Source organism: Sorex fumeus, unplaced genomic scaffold, assembly GCF_029834395.1.
Source record: "Sorex fumeus unplaced genomic scaffold, SorFum_2.1 ptg000036l, whole genome shotgun sequence".
In the NCBI taxonomy this organism is placed as follows: domain Eukaryota; kingdom Metazoa; phylum Chordata; class Mammalia; order Eulipotyphla; family Soricidae; genus Sorex; species Sorex fumeus.
In genome coordinates, this window is record NW_026606093.1 from 19,235,355 (window position 1) to 19,244,933 (window position 9,579).

Genomic DNA, 9,579 nt, shown 5'->3' on the forward strand with positions numbered 1-9,579 from the left:
GGTCTTCCTTGATCGCATCTCTGCACTGCTTTGTGAGCTCGGACGTTACCTTGCAGTTGCCTGAGGCATGCGCCAAACCACACTGGCGAATTAGCTCAAGAGTTTTCAAAAGATAGTCGATATTTTGTGGCTATCTCTTTCTTGGCATTCCTCGCACGTTCATGGAGGTGCTGAACCAGTCGATCATATTCCTCGTCAATGTTGTCAACAATGGCATCTTCCCATGTTGCCGCAATAGTACCAAAGAGTTCCCAGTTGGTGGTCATTCTGGGAGTTCTCGTTTTGAACTTTGCAGCCCTTTCTCCCCTCTCTGTGAAGTAGAATTTTGCACGAAGGAGACGGTGGTCCGATCCCGTTCGAAATTTTGGGACAACAGGGACATCGGTCAGGCAAAACCTTCGATTGAATATGATGTGGTCTATTTCGTTGTGGAATCGTCCACCGGGAGACTCCCATGTCCATCGTTTAAATTCTGCCTTCTGGAACTGTGAGTTACCATGAATGGTCTTGGTCGACATGATGAACTCAGATAGTCTCTCACCCTGTTCGTTCCATTCTAGGCCTTGGTTCCCGATGTGAAGTTCTTCAGCTGATCTTTTTGGTCCTATCTTGGCATTAAAATCACCCACAATGATCTTGTAGAATGTATGGTCTTCTTTATAGAACTTCTCTAGCTCCATGTAGAACTTCTCGATTTCTCTTTCATCATAATGAGTTGTTGGTGCGTAGACAACGAAGATAGAAACTGCCGGCAGTGAGCCACATCTATTCAAATGTAAACGTCCAATTCGGGTTGTTAGGCATTCAAATGAATCAATGTTCTTGGCCAAGTTTTTGTTGACAAGGACACCGACGCCTCCAACACCTCTTTTATCGCATGTTCCGAGGAACAATTCTTCTTCAGTGTCGAGAACGGCATGGTGAGATTCGTGCCTTCTTGTCTCGGTCAGACCAATGATGTCGTACTTGATCATTCGCGCTTGTACCATCAGATCCTCGATGGATGCATCTGATGCTAGCGTACGTGCATTGAAAGTACAGACGATCATTTTTGTCTTCCTTCGTTGTGGCAGTCTAGGTCGGCCTTGAGATTTTGTCGGCCTCTCCTTTCTCATCCTTCTCAGTGCTGCCATGTTGGTGAAGCCTTCAGGGTCAGGTGAATGAGACCAGTTGTAGTTACTGGTTTTGGCATATCGAATACACAACGGATAGCTTGCCAGGCTCTTCCGTGCGGGCGGAATACTCACGGTAGACTTTTCAAGAATAATAAATAGATGATAAGAGCTTCCCTAAGAGCAGAGGAAGAACCCTGATTGGTTTAATAAATCCATGATTTGTTACTTTTCTCAACCTTTAGGAACACTCTCTTTTGAGAATAACACTGGACGAAATTTTTGTTTTTCTTCATCGTTCACTCTCATTGGAATGTCAATTAGTCCAGCATTTCTGGAAAATGATATGGACATTTCTATAAAATCTAGGAATTGAACTTCCATTTGACCCAGCAACCCCACTTTCTGTAATATACCCCAAGGACCCAAAAACAAAATGGAGAAAAGACATTTGCATCTCTGTGTTCCCTGCAGCATTACCAAAATAACAAAAATCTAGAAGCAATCCAGGTGTCCAAGAACAGATGAGTGGATGAAGAAATTATGGTACAGGAAATATTACTTGACCGTAAGTAAAGATAAAGTCATGCAATTTGCTGCTACATGAAGGTATCTGGAGAGCATCATGCTGCGTGAAATTAGTCTGAGAGAGAGAGAGAGAGAGAGACTGACACAGAATGATCTCTCTCATAGGCAAGATATTAAAACAACAACAACATAATGGTGGAATAATGAACACAAATGCTAGCCGACTTCAACCGTGAGTGTGGAAGGGTCAGACTACAGATAAATCTAACAAAGACAATGTTTGTGAGAAATAGTCTCGTTCCTGATGTTCCATTCACTCTCACTGGGATGAACATCTCTGAATGCAACAGTTATGTATACCTAGGTGGAGAAGTCAACATGACGAATGACCTGGCACCTGATTTGCACAGGAGAAAGAGAGCGGCTTGGAACACCTTCAAGAATGTCGAAGAAATAGCTAAGATGACAAAGAACCTCCGACTCCGGGCACATCTCTTCAATTCCACTGTTCTTCCTGCATTAATATATGCCTCAGAGACCTGGACCCTATGCAAACATGATGAGAACGCTATTTGGGTCTCCCAAAGAGGAATCGAAAGCTATGCTTGGAGTATCACGCTTCATTCAAATGACAGAAAGAATTAGGAGTTCCAACCTTCGTCGATGGTCAAGAATAAGGGACGCTGTCTCATTTGCCAAGGTGTCGAAAATCAGATGGGCTGGACACATAATGATATTTGGAGATGACTGCTGGACTAGAGCCATTACAGACTGGATTCCATGGGATGTCAAAAGATCACATGGCCGCCCCCCTATGAGATGGTCAGACTTCTTCATCAAGACCCTGAATGATGGATTTGAGGCTCTTTGTGTTCCTAGAATGAGCAGATGCCATTGGGCTACATTTGCACGCGTCAGGGATGAATGGAGACATTACTGGTGCACGTGCGAGCGAATCAATGAATAACAGGATGTCAAGTGATGATGAATGAATACCCAAGACAAAGGAAGCAAAGAACATGAAAACTGGTATTCATTACAAAACATGTCACTTTAGGTGACTGAGGGTAGGACAGGAAGTGGAAAATATCTATGTTGGAGTAAAGCATTCAACCGGAAGGAGGATGTGTTGCTGAAAGGTAGAAATTATTAACTATATTATTAATTATTAACTGTATTTTTGGGCGAGCCTCTGACTTGCGCACGTACACGTGCGCTCGTGCTCCACCTCCCCAGCGCGGCGGGCGAGACGGGCCGGTGGTGCGCCCTCGGCGGACTGGAGAGGCCTCGGGATCCCACCTCGCCCTGCCGCCAACCCGCCCCCCCTGCACCGCCCCCCCCCCCGCCCCGCGACCCCGCAGGGCTGGAGCAATAGCACAGGGCTGGAGCGATAGCACAGCAGGTAGGGTGTCTGGCTTGCATGCAGCCAACATGCCCGACCCGAGTTCGATTCCTCCGCCCCTCTTGGAGAGCCCGGCAAGCTACCGAGAGTATTCGATATGCCAAACACAGTAATAACAAAGTCTCCAATGGAGATGTTACTGGGCCCGCTTGAGCAAATCGACGATCAACGGGAGGGCCTTTACCTATTACCTTATATTTTATGGCAAATAATCTCATTCTCTGCAACAAAATTGAAGTGTGGCATAGTTTTGCATTTTATTAAGATTCACAGAAGTCAGATAGATACTTGTTAACTATTTCTTCCTTCAGCTTATAAAGTAGTTATGTGTTTTGTACCTTTGAAAACTTTGTTTTACCATCGGGAGAGAAAGAAAGTGGTAAAGGTTTTGGTATCATTTGTTAAAAACTTTAGTATTGATTATTAAAGTAGTTTTGACAGCTGGACTCAGTTGATACCCTCTATGGCTCCCTGAACAGTGCTTTCAGAACTGCAAACATGAGCAAAGCAAAGGGAATATCAGCAGATCCCTTGAACATGCTTGTTCTCTAAATGTGGAAGTCAAGTCTACATAAAACTTTGTCATAAATGACCTCTCAGTAGTGTACTGAATTGGGTGCCCCTTCCCTTCCCCTCTTTGCCTTTTCCCTTTCTTTTTTCTTCCCCTTGTCTACTTCTCTACTTCTCAACTGAAAAATGAGTTAAGAAATCACCAGATCCATAAAAATCTAGTTAGGAGCTAGGTGACTGTATGCCATCTGACTATAAAATCCATGCTCTTATACTCCTCTCTATTCTCCCATTCCCCAATCTACCGTCCTATGTGAATTATTTAGCTTTTTATAAGTAAAGTAAAGGCCCTCCCGTAGATCATCGATTTGCTTGAGCGGGCCCAGTAACGTCTCCATTGGAGACTTTGTTGTTACTGTGTTTAGCATATCGAATATGTCACGGGGAACTTGCCAGGCTCTGCCGTGCGGGCAAGATACTCTAGGTAGCTTGCCAGGCTCTCCAAGAGGGGCAGAGGAATCGAACTCGGGTCGGCCATGTTGGCTGCGTGCAAGGCAAATGCCCTACCACTGTGCTATAAATAAATCATGTACAAACTCTAATTTCTCTTCAAATTATACAAATCTTTTGCCTTCTACTAAAGATTTCCATAGATAGGAACAATTCTGAGTGTTTACCCAATGTTTTGAGGACATGCTTTTGCAGGGCTAATACAAATAAATGGGCTGGAGTGATAGCACAGCGGGTAGGGCATTTGCCTTGCATGCAACTGATCTGGGTTTGATTCCTCTGCCCCTCTTGGAGAGCCCGGAAAGCTACTGAGAGTATCTCACTCACATGGCAAAGCCTGGCAAGCTCCTCGTGTCATATTCGATATGCCAAAACAGTAACAACAAGTCTCACAATTTGTTGTGAGACATTACTGGTGCCCGCTCGAGCAAATTGATGAACAATGGGAGGACAGTGCTACAGTGAAGTGCTTTCTTCATCAGTGATTTGAAGCGTGCAAACAGGAGTAATCACTTAAACTGGTTACATTAGAAAAAGAAATTGAGTGGATCCAGGATCTGTTTTCTTCAGGGAAATCTTCTGGATAGCAAAGGTCAGTAGCAGAAACAATAACTAAAGTCTCTTAGCCCCTCAGCCCAGGACTATTTTCCATTTTACATGGGTAATTTGCCAAAGTAAACTCTTCAGATGAATGGACTCTATGCTTGGTGACTTTCCCTCTGGTTTTAGCTGGAAATGTAATCCTAGTACAGAGAAAGGAGATGGAGAATCCAATGTTACAAGATTTTACTATTACAAGTCCAGAAATTCCTAGATATAATCAAATTTCATACACATATCCTCATGTAAAGCTGTCTTCTCATTCTCTTGGTAACTTTTGTGCTATACACCTCTTTCACCATTCCCAGGGAGTATATTAACGTTTTACTAAAGTTTTCTAGTTGAAGGTATACTACAGAATGAGGTCTTCAGTTTTCCTAGCTTATGTATTCTTTTCATAACCTCTGAATTTCTCATTATATCTCTAAAAGAAAATCATGTCATGTTATTATTCAAAGAAAATAAACTGAACTCAACCTAATTTCTATATTTATATAGAATATTTATATTTTTATACACCCGTCAAGCAATCATTGTACTTGTTAAACAAATCTCTTAGATTCCCGGGAAGGTGAGTTCTCTGTGGAAAACAGATCAATTTGGTTTTTGCCCTTCAGAAATTTAGACTCCTGTAAATTTAATTATTACCATTAAGTCATCTCTTAGCTTGCAACATTACTTTAGGAAAACAGTATATAAACACCCATTACTGTTAATATCACGAGTCTCACTGTGTCGCAACACTTTATTTAGAGTCAACACCAACCAGAAGTGGAAAGACATACGGTAATCTATCTTTATTCTGGCCTGCTGCTAAGGCTTTCATACACACTAAGTTGAAATTTCTATTTTTCTGCAAGCTCTCCATGGAATTTTCTAGGTCAAGTTATAGAATCCCTTACTATTACATACAAATACCAAGTGATGCTTAAAGTCTTCAAGTCTTTCAACTGTGGTATGAATCAGTTTATGAAAATTGAAAAAAAAATTGTGTACAGTACTTTCTACCTGGGAAATAACAAACACACATTCAACCATCCCCCCAAACCCTCCTCCAAGAGGGTTAGCCAATGAAAATGGAAAAATAAAAGCATGTGTAGTACCATAAACCTGTCTTTATTTATTTGGATTTCGGGGTCACACCCAGCAGAGTACATTCCATAGTACAGCGCTTGCTTTGCCCAGGACCACGTAGACTGGGTCGGCAGCCTCCCCTTTGGTTGTTTGGGCCCTGCCAAGAGTAATCACTGAGCCTAGAGCCAGAAATAAACCCGAGTATAGCTGGGTGTGCGCGCAGTCCCACCCCATTCCACCAAAAAACAAAATGAAAGGATGACAATAAAAATCAAAAAGGTTTGCAATTCAAAATAACCTGTAACAACCGGAAGGAAAGGAACTCAAAAGAAAATCTTGAATTTAGTGCCACAAGTTTTAGAGCTACAGGGATATGGTAGATAATGCAAATGAGTAAGCCGACTCAGTGAAATAAGTAAATATGACTGGGAGCTGGGGAATTTCTGCCTGCGATGAAATACACAGTTATTTTAAGTTTAAAAGAAAAATACAAACCCAAATTTTCACATAATATCTAACATTAGGATTACCAGGGTCAGGAAAGTAGCTCAGCTCATCCCTTGCATACTGTGGGAAAAGTGTGGGTGCAGTCAAATATATATACAAATAAAAACAAAGGTGGGCCATCATTTAGTGATCTTCATTTAACTTCCCTTCTTTAGCTTTTAGGGTGATGCTCAGGGGTTACTCCTGGCTCTGCACTCAGGGATTACTCCTGGCAGTGCTCAGGGGATTGAATCTGGTCTGACTCATGAGAGGTAAACGTCTTCCCCACTGGGCTATCGTTCCGGCCCCTATTCCCTCCTCCCGCCACACACTTTATATAATCTTCACTTTAAAGAGGACATGGAAATCAGGCTTGACAAGTTAGTTTTGATAGAAAATTTATATGAAATCAGAGTAAGGCAATAGTGGAAGTAAAGCTCTGTTTTAGGAAGTAACTAATGCTAGTTAAAGAGAACGACACTGCAGTTTAAATGTACTTAAAGTTTGTAATTACTTTTTAAAAAGATAAGTTTAATTTATTTTTAATAAATCATTCCCTTTCTTTTCCTTTATTGTATGGTTAGGACTTGCATGGATATTTGATTCTGGTGCTTTCATATTTTGTTGTGCTCACCAAAGGTCACAATCTGCCGTGATCTTTGTACATTTAGCCATGTTGTTCACTTGCGATATCATGTCTTTGTCTGGATTTGGTTTGGGATAATATCTAATTGTGCCCAACTGGTGGTGATCAGGAGATAATGCAGAGCCAGGAACCGAACCTGGTTTTCCTGCTGTAAATCAGTATTAATACGAGCTATCCCCTCAGACTGCCTGACTTTGATTAAATTTTTTAAAAAATTTATTTAGTAGCTGTGAAGAAACAAAGTTATTCATGATTGGGTTTCAAGGATAGAATGTTTCAATACCAATCCCTTCACAAGTGTCAACTTCCTTCCACCAATCCCACACCACCCCCATTGCCTTCTATGCACCAGACTGCTTTTATGTGAGGCGTGGAAGCACACCCACGCACGTGCACACACACATACATGCATGTGTGTTTGGGTATGTTTGTGTTTGTACTGTGGTTTACATCACTGTTGCTGATAGAGTTTCATACATAACATCTTACCACCTTCAACACCACCTCCTCCCTCCAGTTGAATGCTTCCATTGTGTATATGTACTATAGTTTCTTTATCCAGTCATATACTCTTTGACACTGTGTTGTTTCCAGAATTTGGCTATTGTGAATACAGGGGACATAGGTCTTTGCCCCATTTTGATTTTGAGCATTGGAGTATATTACAAAAAGTGGAGTTGCTGGGTCAAAAAGAAGCTCAATTCTTAGATTTTTTTTTTTTTGGAGAATGTTCATATAGTTTTCCAGAAAGGCTAGAGTAGTTGCTATTCACACCAACAATGAATGAGAATCTTTTATCTCTATTACCATGCCAGATTTATTGTTCTAGTTTTTTTTAATGTGTGCCAGTCTCTGTGACGTGAAATGATATCTCATTGTTTTGATTTGTATGTTCCTGATAATTAGTGATGTAGAGCATTCTTTCATGTGCCTTTTGGCCATTTGTCTTTCTTCTTTGATGAAGTTTCTGTTCATTTTTGATAGGGTTGTATGTTCTTTTTCTTATAAAATTTCACCAGTGGCTTTTATATCTGACAGTAATTTCTTACCAAATGAATGGTATCGCTGTATCACTATATCACTTTCATCCTGTTCATCAATTAGCTCAGGCAGGTGCCAGTAACGTCTTCATTTGTCCCAACCCTGAGATTTTAGCAGCCTCTCCTTACTCATACTTCTCAACGATTTAGTTGAGAAGTGAGTGGTATGAAAATAATTTCTCACATTATGTCCACTTTCCTTATATCTTGGCTCATGTTTCCTTTGAGGCAAAGATTCTTCTTAATTTAATGTAGTTCCATTTATTGAATTTTGCTTCCACTTTCTTGGTCAGTGGAATTTCATCCTTCAAGATACCTGTAGTTCTATGTCAGAGAGAGTTCTATCTATGTTTTCTCTATGTACCTATGGATTCAAGTCTGATGTCAAGGTCTTTAATCTATTTTAATTAACTTTGGGGCATGGCATTAGAAAGAAATCCAAGTTCATTTTTTGCAGATGACTAATTTTCCCAACACTGTTGAAGAGGACTATCTTGTTCCACTTCATATTTTTTGCTCTTTTATTGATGATGAACTTACCATACACCTGAGTGTCTGTCTCAGTGAATTCTATTCCATCAATGTGAGGGTCTGTTTTTATTCCAGTAACATGCTGTTGATCTCTCCCATTTTCTTTTTCCCAAGAATTGCTTTAGCTATTCGTGGGGGCTTATTATTCCATATAAATTTCAGGAGTGTTTGCTCCATTTCTTTGAAGAATGTCATGGGTATCCTTATAAGGATCGCATTGAATTTGGATAGTGCTTTGGGAAAGATTGCCATTTTGACAATGTTAATTCTCCCCATCCATGAACAGGGGATATTTTTCCATTTTCTCGTGTCCTCTTTTATTTCCTGAAGTAGCGTTTTGTAGTTTTCTTTGTAAAGGTCCTTTACTTCCTTCGTTAAGCTAATTCATAGGTTGTTGATTTTCTGAGGCACAATTGTGAATGGAATTGTTTTCTTCATGTCACATTCTTCTCTTTCACTATTTGTGTATAGGAAAGCCATGGACTTTTGGGTATTGATTTTATAGGCTGCAACTTTACTATACAAGTACAGTATACAAGTATACAAGTATACTACAAGTATACAACTATACTATACAAGTATATGTTTCTAGGAGTCTCTTGGTAGAGCTTTTAGGTTTCTCGAAGTATAGTATCATATCATCTGTGAATAGTGAGAGCTTGATTTCTTCCTTCCCTACCTGGATGCCCTTAATAACTTTTTCTTGCCTAATCGCTATTGGAAGTACTTCCAGTACTATATTGAACAGTAGTGCAGAGAGTGGGCATCCTTGTCTCGTCCTGGAACTTAGGGGGAAGGCTCTCAGTTTTTCTCCATTGAGGATGAAGCTTGCTATAGGCTTGTGGTAGATGGCTTTGACTATACTGAGGAAAGTCCTCTTTATCCCCATTTTGGCGAGGTTTTTCATCATAAATGGGTGCTGGATCTTGTCAAATGCTTTCTCTGCATCTATTGATATGATCATATGATTTTTATCTTTTCTTTTGTTGATATGATGGATTATGTTGATTGATTTCCGAATGTTAAACCAACCTTGCATCCCCTGGATGAATCCCACTTGGTCATGGTGTATGATCTTTTTGATGTGTTGTTGAATTCTATTTGCTAGTATTTTGTTGAGAATCTTCGCGTTCGTGTTCA

General features: G+C 40.6%; 1 non-coding gene across 1 annotated transcript; it reads left to right on the forward strand.

Annotated features, from left to right (window-relative positions):
- Positions 1-4,145: 4,145 nt before the first annotated feature.
- On the forward strand, positions 4,146-4,261 carry LOC130027271 (U5 spliceosomal RNA). The gene has a single exon (XR_008793015.1). It is a non-coding gene; the product is annotated as a U5 spliceosomal RNA (small nuclear RNA).
- Positions 4,262-9,579: the final 5,318 nt, after the last annotated feature.